General features: G+C 39.9%; 1 pseudogene; it reads left to right on the top strand.

Annotated features, from left to right (window-relative positions):
* The first annotated feature begins 219 nt into the window (after nt 1-219).
* LOC112393683 (uncharacterized) lies at nt 220-13,438 on the top strand (annotated as a pseudogene).
* Nucleotides 13,439-17,314: the final 3,876 nt, after the last annotated feature.

Genomic DNA, 17,314 nt, shown 5'->3' with positions numbered 1-17,314 from the left:
CCCAGATCAAGTTTGCAGAAAAGCCAGTTCACATATGTACAGGCTTCTCTCTCCAACCTCACCACCCCAGCCTCGTTCGACTCACCATCATCTCTCTCTGACTTGAAATGTTGTGAGAGTCTCTTAGCCCCTTTCCACCTTTGATCTCTCCAGTTACCCACAATACATCCAAAGTGAACCTTTAAAAATATTGTACCTCAGCCTGTATGTAAATTTTCAATGGTTTCCACTGCACAAGGGATAAACCTAAGCTCCCATAAGGACTTACACAATCTTGCCCCTGTGTATCCCATCTTTATGTTCAACTCTGCTCATCTTCCTTTTTCCCCTCAGATGTGCCACCCTCTTCTTCATCCCAGAGCCTTCACATATGTACTGTCCTAAGACTGGAACACTCTTCCCCATTCTCCATCTGGCTAACCACCCCTCATGCTTCCTGTCTCAGCATTAATACTGTTTTCCTCAGAGAAGCTTTGCCTGACCGCCCCAGCCCAGGCCAGGTCATTCTATTACACGTGCTCCTGGCATATTTTGCTTCTTCTATATACCAAGTCACATACTTTAATACTTATTTGTGTACTTATTTGTGCTGTCTGTGACCCCCAGTTGGTTGTAAGTCTTATGAAAGTCAAGTCCGGTGTATCTTACCCATCATTCTTTCCCTAGTGTCCGCCATAGTTCCTATCACGTGACAAGCACTAAATAGACTGGGTGAAGGAACAAATGAGATCTGCATTTCCAACAACCCAGATTTGTTTCCATCCCAAGGTGTCTGCCTCAGGTAGAGCACATACAATGCTTTCAATGCATTCATTTGCTGAGAGGAGAGAGAGGATCCCTTCTGCGTCCCCAGGTAGAATTGTTCTGGATAGGCTCCAGATCGCAGCACCACGGTAGGGATGGAAGTAGCAAGCTTGCAAACCTTCTACGTGCAGAGCGGTGCCAGCCATTGTCCCCCCATGAAAACAATGTGATGCTCAGTATTCACAACCTTTTCAGCCACTGTAAGCAGAAGAGTTGCGGGGCTTTTTAGTTAAGGTGGAATCTGGCTGAAGGGCAGAATGTAGTTGGAAGAAAGAGAAGAATGACTAGTACGTTGTATGAAATAAAGGAGACAATATCTTTGGTTCTCTACTTATTGACACCACTTCCTTTGCAGCAAGTCTCTTATTATCCTCCCCTGACGTGCAACTGCACAGCTTCTTCACACTGGTCACCGGGCCCTCATGCTTTATTCTGAAACAACGACATCCAAAATCTGTGCTTCTAACCTAAGTGTCCACCAAAAGATGAATGGACAAAGAAGATGTGGTATGTGTATACAATGGAATATTACTCGGCCGTAAAGAAAGAATGAAATCATGCCATTTGCAGGAACATGGATGGTCCTAGAGATTATCACACTGAGTGAAGTAAGTCAGAGAAAGACAAATATCATATGATAGCACTTACACGTGGAATCTAAAAAAAAATGATACAAATGGACTAATTTACAAAACAGAAATAGACCCGCAGACATAGAAAACAAACTTACGGTTATGAAAGGGAGAAGGGGGGAGGGATAAATTAGGAGTTTGGGATTAACAGATACAAACTACGATATATAAAATAGATAACCAACAAGGACCTACTGCATAGCACAGAGAACTCTACTTAATATTTTTTAATAACCTATAGGGAAAAGAATCTGAAAAAGGATACATATATATATATATGTATAACTGAATCACCTTGCTGTACACCTGAAACAAATACAACATTGTAAATCGACTACACTTCAATTTTTAAAAAAATCTGTGCTTCTCGGTGCGATGACTGGTTTCTAACATCCCAGGATCCTCAAGGACTTTTGACCAAATGTTGCCAGTTGGGTTGGGACAGTCTCCAGCAGGGCCAGATTCAATCTAATGCAGTTTCCAGTTGTGTTCCTATGTCCCCAAATATTCTTTTAAAATTACTGACATCAGCTGACCTATTATGCATGCTTATCCCTTTCTGGTGTTGACGGGGAGTAGGGTAGACAGTGCACTGCTAACTCCAACGTAAGTGATCAGATAAAACTGTTAGGATTCGGTGATTCTCTTCTGACAGCCAAACCTGCTTGTAACTTTCAGAATTCATGCCCACTGATGGCATTAAACACTGAGAGCCTCTCATCACAAAAGGACACCATGTACACAATTATCTTCCCAATGGTTAGATCAGTCCATGTCAATGTCATGTTTAATATTTAAACCTACTCTACTGTCATTTGTATCTGTTTACTCAGTGACCATCTGCAGAACCAATACGAATAAAAAACGGAGCTTGTGGGGCAAAAAAAATATATTGAAAATCATTGAGGTGGACAGACTAGTGAGTCTACTCAAACACCTGTCTCTCCCCCCCCACCATCTGTGCAATCACTTCACCTTCCAGCCTCACGACTCACCCCTGCAATTACCCTGTCAAGAGGAGAGTACAGCTCAGGTGGATTTAATGTGGGTTTAATATGGTCTGTTGAGTTTAATGTTGATTTCCTTTAAGTAGCTGTTTCTCTTCTTGCTGGAAATCTATGTCTATGTGTCTTTGCTTAATTTGGATGATGAGTCCATCTAAGAGTCAGGTTCTGTGTTTTGTAAAGAGACTAGATCAAATAAGCAGAGGACAGGCTGTCCAGAGCTGTAAGTGGAAACAGCAGAATGATGCATAATTCACAGGTTATAGTGAAGCTAAAATGGAAGGTTAGTATTTTAATGCATTCTCAAGAATTCTTTCCCTCAAATTCTCCATATGAATATAACAATCGCCTATATATGGCTATAAAGGAGAGGGAAGGAGCTGATATGTAATCCAGATCTACTACATATCGTTAGGTGTGATGCTATAGAGTGTACATTCATTTTTTCATCTAAGAAAATAATTCTTCAAGGTGGGTATTTTAAGGCAAGGTACCCAAGGGGCTGAGAGTTGAAGTATCTTGGGATACAAGCCTAAATCTATTTGTTTCAAAGGTATGTGTTCTTTCCTCTAAGTGGTCTTATCATTTACCTGGTGATAGTACATCATCTGATTGATTCAACCCTCTAAGGGTCTCACCTCACCATGTGTGATATATGATGCTATATCCCCTGTAGAAGGCAAAACAGTGATTAGAAAAAACTGGAAATTGTAAGAAATTGTCCTTACAACTACATAGACATGACATCATTAGACCTCAAAGCAATTGGTTAGCCATAACTGCTCTCTTTCCATCCATTCAATTTTTTCACCAAAAACATATTGATTGCCAACTATCTGGGATAGACATTTGGGATAGAGTGATACGCAAGATGGAAATGCCCTACAGAGGACAGCATAGCACAGATTGGCCTCTGGACTCTGAAGTGGTCTATGGCTCCATGCAGCCTGCCTCAGAGTATGAGAAACAAAGTACAAAGAGCTACTGCTTCTTTGAAATAATTTATGAAATTTAAAGAAGGCAGCAGGATAGTAATGTTCTCTATTTAGTCAGGCTTAAAATATTTATTTTATCAGATAGACTTCAACCATGATATTTCATAAATATGAGACAAGTCATTAAAGGAAAAGTTTGTGGTTGATTTTCTGAATTCACCAACGTGCTTACCCAATGGGTACTTTTATAGTTTGCAGAGGTATTGAGGAAAGGCAACACTGGCCTTCAATGACAACGTCCAGCATCTCAGTACTGAACCAAGAAATTCCTATTTAAATAGTAAGGTACTTAGAATTATTCAGCAGCATGAACAAGTCAGAAGTCATTCCCAGAGGAAAATTTACCCCCTTCCCTGGTTTCTGAGCCACAAGTAGAGACTGGCATTCACTTATTCCTCATCTTAGTGAGGTCAATCAAAAACTCCATAAGATACATTGAGTATGTCACATCAATCTCTTTGCTGTTTGGATGAAATGAGCTTTGTGTTATTCTCAAATTAGACACTCATCATGTATAATTTGCCTCTTACATAGAACAGCTGCTGGCTTTTACAATGCTTTCAATCCAATGCTGAGTGCAGCCATTGTTGGTGTTACTGTGAGCATTATTTAGTCAGTTCTGTGATATATGTATCATTTGATTTGATGATAAAATACAGAAAAGCATTGTCTAGAGAAAAGCATGGTATGTTTATCTTCACCTAGAAAAATTAACTCTGAAGTAATTATACTAAAGGCATTAGGCTATTATACTGGAAAGCTATTTTACTTTTTTAATTAAAAATTATGTTAATATTAAATATTATTCTGTGGCCGTTTATGAAGGAGACAGCACATTTTTCATCAGTATGTTCAAAGAGGCAACTGAATCACCAGAGTGTGTCTCATGGATAAACTGGGAATCAGGAAATCATGAATTTAAAACTTTGCTAACACACTCCCTGCTTTTGCCATCTATAAAACTGAGTGGGGAGATCATTGACAAGCGTTTACATGAAGCACTTTAAGATGGAAATTGTTGCCACATATATACAAAATGTAGTTCTAAATTGAAACACCATAATGATTTGTATTGGCCACTAATTGGAGATCTCGTAGTATAATAGATTCTGTTGGTGTTAGTTTATGTATTTGAGAAGTGGGGAAGCTTGGGAGACATCTAATGTAATCATTACAAGCAGTAGTCTCTCTTTTTTTGAGTGTATGTATTTCTCAACTCTAATTGGAATCATTGTTTTATAAATAAGATAACTGAGGAAAGGGAAACCTACAAAGTCACAGTGAGTTAGAGAAGGATATATTACTACAACTCATCAGTTTATAAATTTTATTCTTAATCCCACCCAGCTAAAATGACAAGTATAAATTTAATAAATCATATTTTAGATGATAAAGGGTAATAAAAGCTATGTCATAAGCACAATTATCATTTTTTAAATTATAAAGGTAAAATTTGGCTGAGGGGATATATTGAAATTTTCACTGCCAATGTGTACCATGCCTATTAAATTGGCTTTCATGGACTAGTCTACATGCTCTTCGTGATATTGGAGCTGTGTATTTAGGAGTGATGTACTGTTTTGAGAGTTAGAGATTATCTATCTCTTCTATATGAATATTTGTACATATGTGTGGATATGTACACACACATACATACAAACACATGAAAAGAGTTCATTAAACAGAGTTCTTTTATAAATAGCCTTTGATTGAATTCAACTGCTTGTTCTGAGAATAACTGTTTGATTTAATTCAACTAGTTTTGTCAACTTAACTTGATTATGTAGATTCACTTTAAGATCTTTAATTTATTTACTCTGTTTCATGAGGCAAAACCTTGTAAAATTGAATAAGAAAACGGCCATAAAGGACTCACTACATTTATTCTCTATATCTATAAAAAACATATAATTAATCATTAAAAAAACTAAATCAGTTTTTTAAATAGCCAGCAAAAGTTATTCTAGAACCATAGGTCTTGGTCTTATTATAAGCATCAACTTTATAGATAACTTCCTTGTGACTTATTCCATTCATAGAAATGTAGGAGCATTCATATAAAAATATATAGAGAAAAATTTCCCATCAAGAATCCTTACTCCAATCTAAGCAACGTAGGAATTTTAGCTTGCAAGAAATCTCTAAATGCAATTTAGTGATTGGTATAATGTAGCCTACACTGAAATACATGGACTTAAGTAAATCTTTAAAAAGGAAGACAAGAAAATCACATTAACGAATGTATTTAGAAGATCTCAAACATGATTTTTCCGTACTTTCAAATGATATATTGAGATGGAAGGAAGGAAGGAAGGAGGGAGGGAGGAAAGAGAGAGAAAGAAAGAAAGGAAGAAAGAAAGAAAATGTGTGAAGACTGGGAAAATGTAGTATTTGTATATTATGTTGATAGCAATGTACATGGGTGCTGCCATAGTCTTAAAAAATGCTGAGTTGGATGGCTAAAAAACGACTGGGAAGCATCTATTCAAAGTCATTGAAGAATCTGAAGAATTCATTAAAGAGTTCCCATTGAAGAAATTCAGAGAGGGAAAAAAAAAAAGGCAGTCTGTCAGACATTATGTAAATGAAGCATAAATAATCTGTGTCAACATGACCGTGTGTTTCCAACTCTCTCTTCCATTTTGCTATGATATACGTCAAAGTTTTGTCACAGGGAACCACAAAGGAAAAAATCACTAAGTACAGGAAGGATTTTCAGCATTTGTGTCAATCAATCCATTGTAGGAGAGGTTTCAATCAATAAGTCATAGATGGGTAATCAGGAAGGCATAACCACCAGGAAAATTGAGAGAGGAGCAGTGAGCCTATTAGGATCATGTTCATGAGTTCTAAGATTTGTGTGCAGAGTTATTGTCTGATTTTCAACCAAGAACTGAAAACTGGTTCATCCACGTATTCAAAAAAATATAACTGAACACCTTCTGCATGCCTGCTATCATTGTATCTGTATGCCAGAAACCACTATACATGCTAGAGGGGAAAAACCAAAATCATACTTGTGTTTTCTCAAACTGATATGTCTTAGGAAGGTAAATGAAAACGAGAGCTACAAACGATGGCAAGTGTTATGAACTGAATGCGTGTCCTTCCCCCAAATTCATGTTAAAACCCTAATGCGCCGTGTGATGGTATTTGGAAGTGGGGCCTTTGGGAGGTGATTAGCATTACATGAGGTCATGAGGATGAAACCCTCAGGATGGAATGAGTGTCCTTACAAGAAGAGATCAGAGAGCTTGCTCTCTGTCTGCCACGTGAGGATACAGCAAGACAGCAGCCAGGAGGAGGGTCCCCCCACCAAGAACCCAACCACGCTGGCACCCTGTGCTGGAGAACTTCCAGACTCCAGACCGAGAAATAAAGATCTGTTGTTTAATCCACCCAGTCTATAGCATTTTGTTATAGCAGCCCAAGCAGACTAAGAGAGCCAGAGAGAGTACTTTCAGGGGAGAAAGGGGGCGGGGGCGGGGGATTTCAGCAGTAAGATACACAGCTTAGAGATGGTCATTAAGGCCTTTATTTTTGGAAGGTTTATTTTTACCCCTAACAAAACAAACAAACAGAAAAAGCAGTAATTGATTTACACTAAAGCAGACCAATAAGCTAGACAGGACTAAACCAGTGTGATTCATGTGTCTCTTAATGATGAAAGGTCTGGTGGAGAGAATCGGGCCTGCACTCTACTTCTGGCTTAGCCACGATGCAGCTTAACACACGGCTTAAGTTTCCCAACCTTTCTGGGACTCGGGAACCTCATCTGTACAGCAGGGGGCCAAAACCCTTCTAGATTCTCCCTATTATTACTCTGAATCCTGCAGGCACCCCAAATATGTGCTAGTGGTCTGGGATGACGATGTTTCTTTTGCGTTTTTGTTTTTGTTTTTGTTTTTTTGCGGTACGCGGGCCTCTCACTGTTGTGGCCTCTCCCGTTGCGGAGCACAGGCTCCGGACGCGCAGGCTCAGCGGCCATGGCTCACGGGCCCAGCCGCTCCGCGGCATGTGGGATCTTCCCGGACCGGGGCACGAACCCGTGTCCCCTGCATCGGCAGGCGGACTCTCAACCACTGCACCACCAGGGAAGCCCCTGGGATGAGGATGTTTGACTTAGCCCCACCAATGGCTCACCAAAAATCTATTTCCATTCCTAGAGAAAATAACTCATTACATGTTTCACCATGCCTGAATTATTAAATATGAAAGAGAGAACCCTTAGTTTTTCTTACAGATGTTAGTTAAGGAGAACCCAAACCCCAAAGTTTGCTAGGCTGTGCCTTATAATAGCTTCTAAGTTACTTGCTTTTTTTAAAAACAATAACTGTTTTTAAAAACTTGCTTTAGATTATATTCTCAGCTCTAACTATGAGCAGATATATTTTTAATAAAACAGTGTTCTGATATACATTTATGTTTTTCAAACTGGATGATGAATCTCAAGCCCAAATTAAAAGAGAAAATTTTCCCTTTACTCCAAGTTTAATACAGGGCAGATTTTCCATGATCCAAGTCTTCAGATATTTGCTTGACTCAGGGAGACCTTTCTCAATTATTTGTCATTCCTGCTCAGATTCCGACAGATGTCTGAGATCAGATTCATTCTGGGTTAAGCCAAGCTTTTTAACTCGTCAAATGTGTTCTTTGTGGAAATAGGGTTGCCGTGGAGGGAGGAGTCGATGACACTCTTAAGATAAATGACACATATAATCATATTTACCATAAAAATATAATTATATCAATATGATACACATTTTGAGGTATATGATTACAGACACTGGAGTCTGAGCAAGAAACCTGAGATGCATTTTTCCCTGAATGTAAGCATATTTATATGCCTTTCTTTTTAAACCATCCCTTGGGTTTATCCTTTTAAAGCTTTCACCTGGTCCTGCTTATTTGCCTCTGAGATGATGTCCCTGGGGTCTGCAAACACTGGTCGTGTCTTCAAGGGCTGCAATGTCTGTAAGGATTCAGAGTTCAGTATCTTGGGGAGGAATAAATATAGAAGCAGAAGTACTTGTCTGGAACTAAGACCTTCTTTAGGGATAATGAAAACCACCTAATGTATGTTATTAGCATTTGGGTTTCAAAGCAGAATGCTTTTTAACTGCTTGCTTTCAAGTTTTCTCCCTCCTCGTAGTTATAGCACTTTGTTAGAGCTTGGCTTCTTTCCTAAATAGAATTATTTGTATGCCCAGAATTACACCACGGAATCTCGTGCTTACAGAAAGACATTTTCAGATCTCTCAGTTAATGGAAGCATCCTTTCTTACCTCCCTTTGCACCCTCGGAATTTTAGAAGAGGGCCCATGAGTGCCTAAACCTAACAAAACCGTCAGAGCTTGCTCTCTCTTTTTAGAGGATTCAAGAGGGTTTTTAAAAGATCATTCTTTTTACAATGTTGTGTCAAAAATAATGATCTTTTAAAAACCTTCTTTAGTTGTAAAGCAACTATACTCCAATAAAAATTAATTTAAAGAAAGAAGGTCATTATTTGTGTGTTTTCTCTTGCTTCTAGGACTTTGAAAATGCAGCTCTCTGCTCTACACCCTTATAAAGTCTGTGTTCTAAGAAGGAACGACTCTCGCCCTTGCTGTGACTCTTTTCCTTGACTCCCACTTTCTTTTTTCCCTGTCATGCCTCAGGTTTCTTTCAACGGCAATCCCTTTTATTTCCAACCATATTTTGTAGGTCGCTGGGCTCGTTAAGTCCTGGCCTGCACTGGCTTTTGCCAACGGACACTTGCTCCCAGCTCTTCCTCACTGCCATCCGCCTGAACCCCCAGGAACAGTCAGGCTTCTTCTCCACCTCGGGCTGCTGCACAGTCTTCCTTCCCACGACTCCATCCTCAAGTTCACGGTCAGCATGGAACTTTTCAAGTAACTTAAAAAAACTCCTGGGCCTCATCTCTCCTCTCTCCCTCTCTCTCTCTCTCTCTCTCTCTCTCCTCCATAAGGGATGGTCGGAGCAGAACCAGTTCACATCTTTTAGACTTGAGATGGGCAGTAAAAGTCTTTGGATTTGCCTGCTGGAAGATTACCACTTCCTTGCAGTGGAGATCCTGTGCTCTTTGGAGAATCTCTAGTGGGGCTGTCACTCTCTGCCAGGTTCAGAGGGTTTTTTTTTTTTTTTATTGTCTCTGTCAGTTAGCAGCCCAAGGTTACTGCCAGCTCTCTGTCAGGGCTTTGATTTTTGTCAGCTATGGCCAGGTCCTTTTAGTTACCTGCTATCTTTTCAGCTTTGTTCAGGCTGAGCTCTACTTGTCTACTAATTAGCTCTTTGGAGATTTCTCTTTAAAAACTCACTATCACAGAGGACAGGAACTGTTCAAAAGTTTTGTGCTTCATAGAAATTCCATATTCATCCATATCTCATACAGCCATAGTTTTGAAATTAAAAGTGGCAGGTCAGGCCAATTTAAGGTATAGAAGTAACATCGTCTCTAAAGAGAGCTTCGGGTTCTTGATCAGGTATGGAGATGAGTGACAGGGAAAGGAAAGAGTTTACATCAAAAAAACACGGAGGGGTACAAATTAAAAAGAAACGATCACTCTGGATAACTTATTCACATGTTCTTTATCTTCTGGTGTGCAAATATTGTGCTAGCTGAATATAAAAGTAGCACAACTTTAGGGTACAAAAAAAAAAACACACTGTGATAACATCAAGAGTGGTCTTACATCAAGGAGGGCCCTGAGGATGTCTTTGTTGTCAACTTCAGAAGAAAAGAGAGGAACAGAAGAGGAAACTGGCAGAAGGAATGGATGCCAAAGAGAACTCAAAGGATTAGGTCCGGGTGAAGTGATCGGTATTCGAAAACAGTCTGCCTGCTGGCTCTGATCTAAGGGAATAGGCTGGCAGCCAGGCCAGAGGGCATAGGAGCACAAACACACCTTCCGCACACTGCTTGAGGGTTGCCTCAGTGCCTTAGAAATTGTGCTAGCAATTAGAAAGGAAGCTCTGTGAGAGCAATAGGAAAAAGACTCTATTTCTAGGTAAAATTCTGCTTTTTACATAATTCCTAACCTGCTTGTCCCCTCCACACAAACATACCTTTTTTTCTTTTTTTCTTCTCTTTTGTTGGCTCCCTTCTTTGGCTAGGCTCCCGAGTACATTTTCCTTCTGCTAACTTAGTGCTGTTGTAAGTTGCACTTACATTGCATTTACACAATGTTAATGCCTGCAAGATGAAAGTAAAAACCTTTGAATATATTAATGCTATAACACAGATGTCTTACTTTTTACTCTCTCTCTTTTTTTTTTAGCAAGTTGATGTGGCTAATAACGATGCAGATTGTGTTGGATGGATGTGCAGATGAAACAGGGGAATACAGATTAAATAAAAATTTCTTCAAAGCTTACATTTGCTTCATAATTTAACTTCTGGGCTTGTCTCAGTGGTAGTAGGTGTGACCAGGCACCATAACATTGTTCTAAAATATCTTGGCATCACAGAGCCACAATCATCCAAACAGCACTGCTGTACTTCTTCGAAGCCAGGGGGAAAAAAAAGATGGGGAAAAAAAAGATAGGGAAAAAAAAGACTGTCAGCAGCTCCGTACAGAGAGACCTGACCCAGATGCTAATGATGGGGGAGCTGAGAGAAAGCAGGGACAGAGGTTCTGGGCTTAAGAAGTAATCTGCTTGTATACTGAACTTGGCTTTTTGTAGCTACATTCGAAGCATCAGTAACCTGATATTGAATGAGGTGTGTGCCAGAGGTGGTCACATACTCACTCTGGAAACGTCCATGGAATGACTTTGTCATTGAGCTCTTTTAAACAGTGAATAAAAGGGGGTATTGATGACATAAGACCTTGGAGCAGGTGCAATTTCTCTTTCATGTATCTGTTCATTCAAGGAGCATTTGTCAACATGCCACTCTACGCCAGGGACGTCGCTAGGTCCCTAGGATATAACAAAACCCCTCCCCTCAAGGAACTCATAGTCTAGTGGAGAAGACACGTGCAAGCAGAAAACCAATAATATCATCTTTTAAAGGAATGAAGCAGTGCTGTGGGTTCTCCCAGGAGGGAATGGCTCTGTCTGCCAGACCACATGGGGCAAGATTACATCTGAGTTCTGCACCTTTAAGGCATGAGGAGAAACATACCAGCTGGACAGACATGATGGAGAAGCATGTGTTGAGGCCTGGAGTCATGGATGAGCAGAGCTTTGGGGAGTGATCAGGACGTCAGCACGGCAAGAGCTTAAGCTGTATTCAGTGGAAGGCCACGGTTGGGGGACAGAATGACGGGCAATAAGATTAGGGTTTGAAGCAGCCTCTACAAGGCCTCTTTTTTTTTTTTTTTTGCGGTACGCAGGCCTCTCACTGTTGTGGCCTCTCCAGTTGTGGAGCACAGGCTCCGGACGCGGAGGCTCAGCGGCCATGGCTCACAGGCCCAGCTGCTCCGCGGCATGTGGGATCTTCCCGGACCGGGGCACGAACCCGTGTCCCCTGCATCAGCAGGCGGGCTCTCAACCACTGCGCCACCGGGGAAGCCCATCATGGCCTCTTATGCTGAGCTAAGGCATTCAGAATTTACACTACAGGCAACAGAAAGCCAACAGAAAGCTTGTGGCAAAGGGGAAGGGTGACACAATCTGACGTCCCTTCTATGATAAATGATAGTTGTAAGGAAGGGACGTGGCCCCTCTAGAAGACACTGTTTAGGACGTCTGTGCAGTTCTCCAGACTGTGATGACAATAGTTAGCTGAAGAAAAAAAGCTGGATTCAAGAGACACTATTGAGAAACTTAGAGGAGCAGAATTGAGCTTCAGCTCAAAATTTTTGCCAGTAACCACATCGTCCCCCTGCCCCTCCAGGATAATCTTACCGTTATCTTGCAGTTCCAAGGTAACTTGCTCGGAAGCCCAGGCTCCTTTCCAGGTAAAATGCACTCAGCACATAAGGGTCTAATAAGATACATGAAAAAAATCTTATTGGTCTTCCCTCTTACACCTCGAGCTTTGTGAACACAGACAGCAGCCATGCCTTATCCCCTTCGTTACCTCTGATGGCATCTAAATAGAACTTTGAAGAGAACACACATTTATGATGTTTTCCCAAATGAATGAATCAAAATGAGTGACAAAACTGGAGTGTAACAGCCTCCTCCCCATCCAGATTGTAAAAAAGCATTGTGTTTGTTTAAAATAGTTGCTAGATTATAAAATTTATTTTAATTTTTTTATTTTGAGAGAAGGAAAGAGATCAGTTTATTGTAAACAATAAAAAAGCTATGCTCTGGGGCTTTATTGAAATGAGTGCCCGCCTCTTTGTAGAAATAAACTAAGTATAAACTAAGTTTTCAGGTAGTGACCTAGAATGCTGATTTCCCAGATTTCCAAGTGATGCACACACAGCAGGTCTATGTGGTTACATGGTAAACGTGCTTCAGGGAGTGACTGTCCAGGCCTGGACTTTTTGGAGGCAGTGAGCTCCCGATGCTATAAGAGATCCATTGCCTTCTGCTGATGTTACTAAAGAAGCACTAGGTGAACACAGCGGACAGGGACAGTGGGTAGGTTGGGCACTGCACCAAGACACCCTGCCGAGGGGCAAGTGGTAACTAAAATCTAAGAGTTGTGTCCATCTTGAGGGTTTTTTTTTAAAAATCAAGAGCTGGATGGGAGAATGGGATCCTGGACTCAAGGTAAAAGGACTAGAATGAATGGAAAAGCATATTGCTGGGACCAGTTTCACAGACAATGCCCCAATCATACCTATCGCCAGTCTGCATCGTGTCCTTTCAAAATATCTTCCTCATTTCTTTTCTCAGTGGTTTTCGAGTTTCATTTCAACCGTGATGTTTACACCTTCTCTCTCACTCAGCTTGGCTGGTTACAGCTTTAAAAGAACCTGAAAGGGAACAGGAGGACACAGTGTCTTTAAACACAATTGACACAGCCATCTGTCAGGCGCCGAGGGCATCTGGGAGAGATGCTCTCCATGCTCATCTGGCCAACTGGTCGACTGCGGGACCCTAATAATTACATTATCAAAGCCAGAGCATCGTCCACTGCATGAAACTTCAGACATTACTTATGGATGAAATGAGGTCAGAAGAGGTCAGAAAAGATGAGAGATGAGCTGGCCGTGACAGCTGTCCAAGCTGCCCTTGAGATGCAACTCACAGCATCAGAGCTGGGGCTGCATCTTCTCTTGGAGAAGAGGTTCTGTCCACCAGATTCGCTGCTGCTGTGGTGTTTCAACCCTGGGGCAAGTCTCCCAGGCAAAGCAACCCTCCTGGAGGAGGATGTAGGAAAAGCAAGCAAATACTGCTTTTAAAATATAAAAAGCATTAATCTCATGTTTGTGCTTGTCTAGTGAGCTTTAATGCCAGGCTCGAAGCTCCCCAAGAGCAGTTATTAGCATTGTGGCTAGTCCTTAAGCAACTCTCTGAATGAAAGCATGTATCAGGCATGAATGAACAGACAGCTTGATGACAGCAAAAAACAACACATATACCCTGGTGTAGAGAGTTGACGAGAGAGCTTTTTATGAACAGATGTGATGAACATTGTGGTACATGTGTCTTTTTGAATTATGGTTTTCTCAGGGTATATGCCCAGTAGTGGGATTGCTGGGTCATGTGGTAGTTCTATTTTTAGTTTTTTAAGGCACCTCCATACTGTTCTCCATAGTGGCTGTATCAATTTACATTCCCACCAACAGTGCAAGAGGGTTCCCTTTTCTCCACATCCTCTCCAGCATTTATTGTTTGTAGATGTTTTTTAACATTTTTATTGTAGCATAATTGTTTTACAATGGTCTCTTAGTTTCCGCTTTATAACAAAGTGAATCAGCTATTTATATACATATATCCCCATATCTCCTCTGCCTTGCGTCTCCCTCTCACAATTCCTATCCCACTCCTCTAGGTGGTCACAAAGCACCAAGCTGATCTCCCTGTGCTATGCGGCTGCTTCCCACTAGCTATCTATTTTACATTTGGTAGTGTGTATAAGTCCATGCCACTCTCTCACTTTGCCCCAGCTTCCCCTTCCCCTTCCCCGTGCCCTGAAGTCCATTCTCTATGTCTATGTCTTTATTCCTGTTCTGCCCCTAGGTTCTTCAGAACCATTTTTTAAAATTCCGTGTATATGTGTTAGCATACGGTATTTGTCTTTCTCTTTCTGACTTACTTCACTCTGTATGACAGACTCGAGGTCCATCCACCTCACTACAAATAACTCTATTTCATTTCTTTTTATGGCTGAGTAATATTCCATTTTATATATGTGCCACATCTTCTTTACCCATTCATCTGTTGATGGACACTTAGATTGCTTCCATGTCCTTGGCTATTGTAAATAGAGCTGCAATGAACATTGTGGTACATGACTCTTTTTGAATTATGGTTTTCTCAGGGTATATGCCCAGTAGTGGGGCTGCTGGGTCGTATGGTAGTTCCATTTTTAGGTTTTTAAGGAACTTCCATACTGTTCTCCATAGTGGCTGTATCAATTTATATTCCCACCAACAGTGCACGAATGTTTTCTTTTCTCCACACCCTCTCCAGCATTTATTGTTTATAGATTTTTTGATGATGGCTATTCTGACTGGTGTGAGGTGATACCTCATTGTAGCTTTGATTTGCATTTCTCTAATGATTAGTGATGTTGAGCATTCTTTCATGTGTTTGTTGGCAGTCTGTATATCTTCTTTGGAGAAATGTCTATTTAGGTCTTCTGCCTGTTTTTGGATTGGGTTGTTTGTTTTTCTGATATTGAGCTGCATGAGATGCTTGTAAATTTTGGAGATTAATCCTTTGTCAGTTGCTTCATTTGAAAATATTTTCTCCCATTCTGAGGTGTGATTTTCATCTTGTTTATGTTTTCCTTTTTTTGTGAAAAACATTTTAAGTTTCATTAGGTGCCATTTGTTTATTTTTCTTTTTAATTCCATTTCTCTAAGAGGTAGGTCAAAAAGGATCTTGCTGTGATTTATGTCATAGAGTGTTATGCCTATGTTTTCCTCTAAGAGTTTTATAGTGTCTGACCTTACATGTAGGGCTTTAATCCATTTTGAGTTTATTTTTGTGTATGGTGTTAGGGAGTGTTATAATTTCATTCTTTTACATGTAGCTGTCCAGTTATCCCAGCACCACTTATTGAAGAGGCTGTCTTTTCTCCATTGTATATTCTTGCCTCTTTTATCAAAAATAAGGTGACCACATGTGCGTGGGTTTAACTCTGGGCTTTCTATCCTGTTCTATTGACCTATATTTCTGTTTTTGTGCCAGTACCATACTGTCTTGATTACTGTAGCTTTGTAGTATAGTCTGAAGTCCGGGAGCCTGATTCCTCCAGCTCCATTTTTTTTTCTCTCAAGATTGCTTTGGCTATTCAGGGTCTTTTGTGTTTCCATACAAAGTGTGAAGTTTTTTGTTCTCATTCTGTGAAAAATGCCATTGTTAGTTTTATAAGGATTGCATTGAATCTGTAGATAGCTTTGGGTAGTATAGTCATTTTCACAATGTTGATTCTTCCAATCCAAGAACATAGTATATCTCTCCATCTATTTGTATCATCTTTAATTTCTTTCATCAGGGTCTTATAGTTTTCTGCATACAGGCCTTTTGTCTCCTTAGGTAGGTTTATTCCTAGGTATTTTATTCTTTTTGTTGCAGTGGTAAATGGGACTGTTTCCTTAATTTCTCTTTCAGATTTTTTATCATAAGTGTATAGGAATGTAAGAGATTTCTGTGCATTAACTTTGTATCCTGCTACTTTACCAAATTTATTGATTAGCTCTAGTAGTTTTCTGGTAGCATCTTTAGGATTCTCTATGTATAATATCAAGTCATCTGCAAACAGTGACAGCTTTACTTCTTGTTTTCTGATTTGGATTCCTTTTATTTCTTTTTCTTCTCTGTGGCTAAAACTTCCAAAACTATGTTGAGTAAGTGGAAAACCTTGTCTTGTTCCTGCTCTTAGAGAAAAAGTTTTCAGTTTTTCACCATTGAGAATGATATTGGCTGTGGGTTTGTCATATATGGCCTTTATTATGTTCAGGTAGGTTCCCTCTATGCCTACTTTCTGGAGGTTTTTTTTTTTATCATAAGTGGGTGTTGAATTTTGTCGAAAGCATTTTATGCATCTATTGAGATGATCATATGGTTTTTCTCCTTCAATTTGTTAATATGGTTTATCACATTGATTGATTTGCGTATATTGAAGAATCCTTGGATTCCTGGGATAAACCCCACTTGATCATGGTGTATGATCCGTTTAATGTGCTGTTGGATTCTGTTTGCTAGTATTTTGTTGAGGACTTTTGCATCTGTGTTCATCAGTGAGACTGGCCTTTAGTTTTCCTTCTTTGTCTTGTTTTGGTGTCAGGATAATGGTGGCCTCATAGAATGAGCTTGGGAGTGTTCTTCCCTCTGCTATATTTTGGAAGAGTTTGAGAAGGATAGGTGTTACCTCTTCTCTAAATGTTTGATAGAATTTTCCTGTGAAGTCATCTGGTCCTGAGCTTTTATTTTTTGGAAGATTTTTAATCACCGTCTCAATTTCAGTGCTTGTGATTTGTCTGTTTATATTTTCTGTTTCTTCCTAGTTCAGTCTCAGAACGTTGTGCTTTTCTAAGAATTTGTCCATTTCTTCCAGGTTGTCCATTTTATTGACATATAGTTGCTTGTTGTAATCTCTCATGATCCTTTGTATTTCTGCAGTGTCAGTTGTTACTTCTCCTTTTTCATTTCTAATTTTGTATTTGTGTCCTCTTCCTTTTTTTCTTGATGAACCTGGCTAATGGATTATCAATTTTGTTTTTCTTCTCAAACAACCAGCTTTTAGTTTTATTGATCTTTGCTATCATTTCCTTTATTTCTTTTTATTTCTGATCTGATCTTTATG

The sequence above is a fragment of the Neophocaena asiaeorientalis genome, unplaced genomic scaffold (assembly GCF_003031525.2).
Source record: "Neophocaena asiaeorientalis asiaeorientalis breed wild unplaced genomic scaffold, Neophocaena_asiaeorientalis_V1.1 scaffold7, whole genome shotgun sequence".
Classification (NCBI taxonomy): Eukaryota; Metazoa; Chordata; class Mammalia; order Artiodactyla; family Phocoenidae; genus Neophocaena; species Neophocaena asiaeorientalis.
The sequence above is the reverse complement of the archived record's forward strand: the minus strand, read 5'-3'. Positions and strand labels throughout refer to the sequence as shown.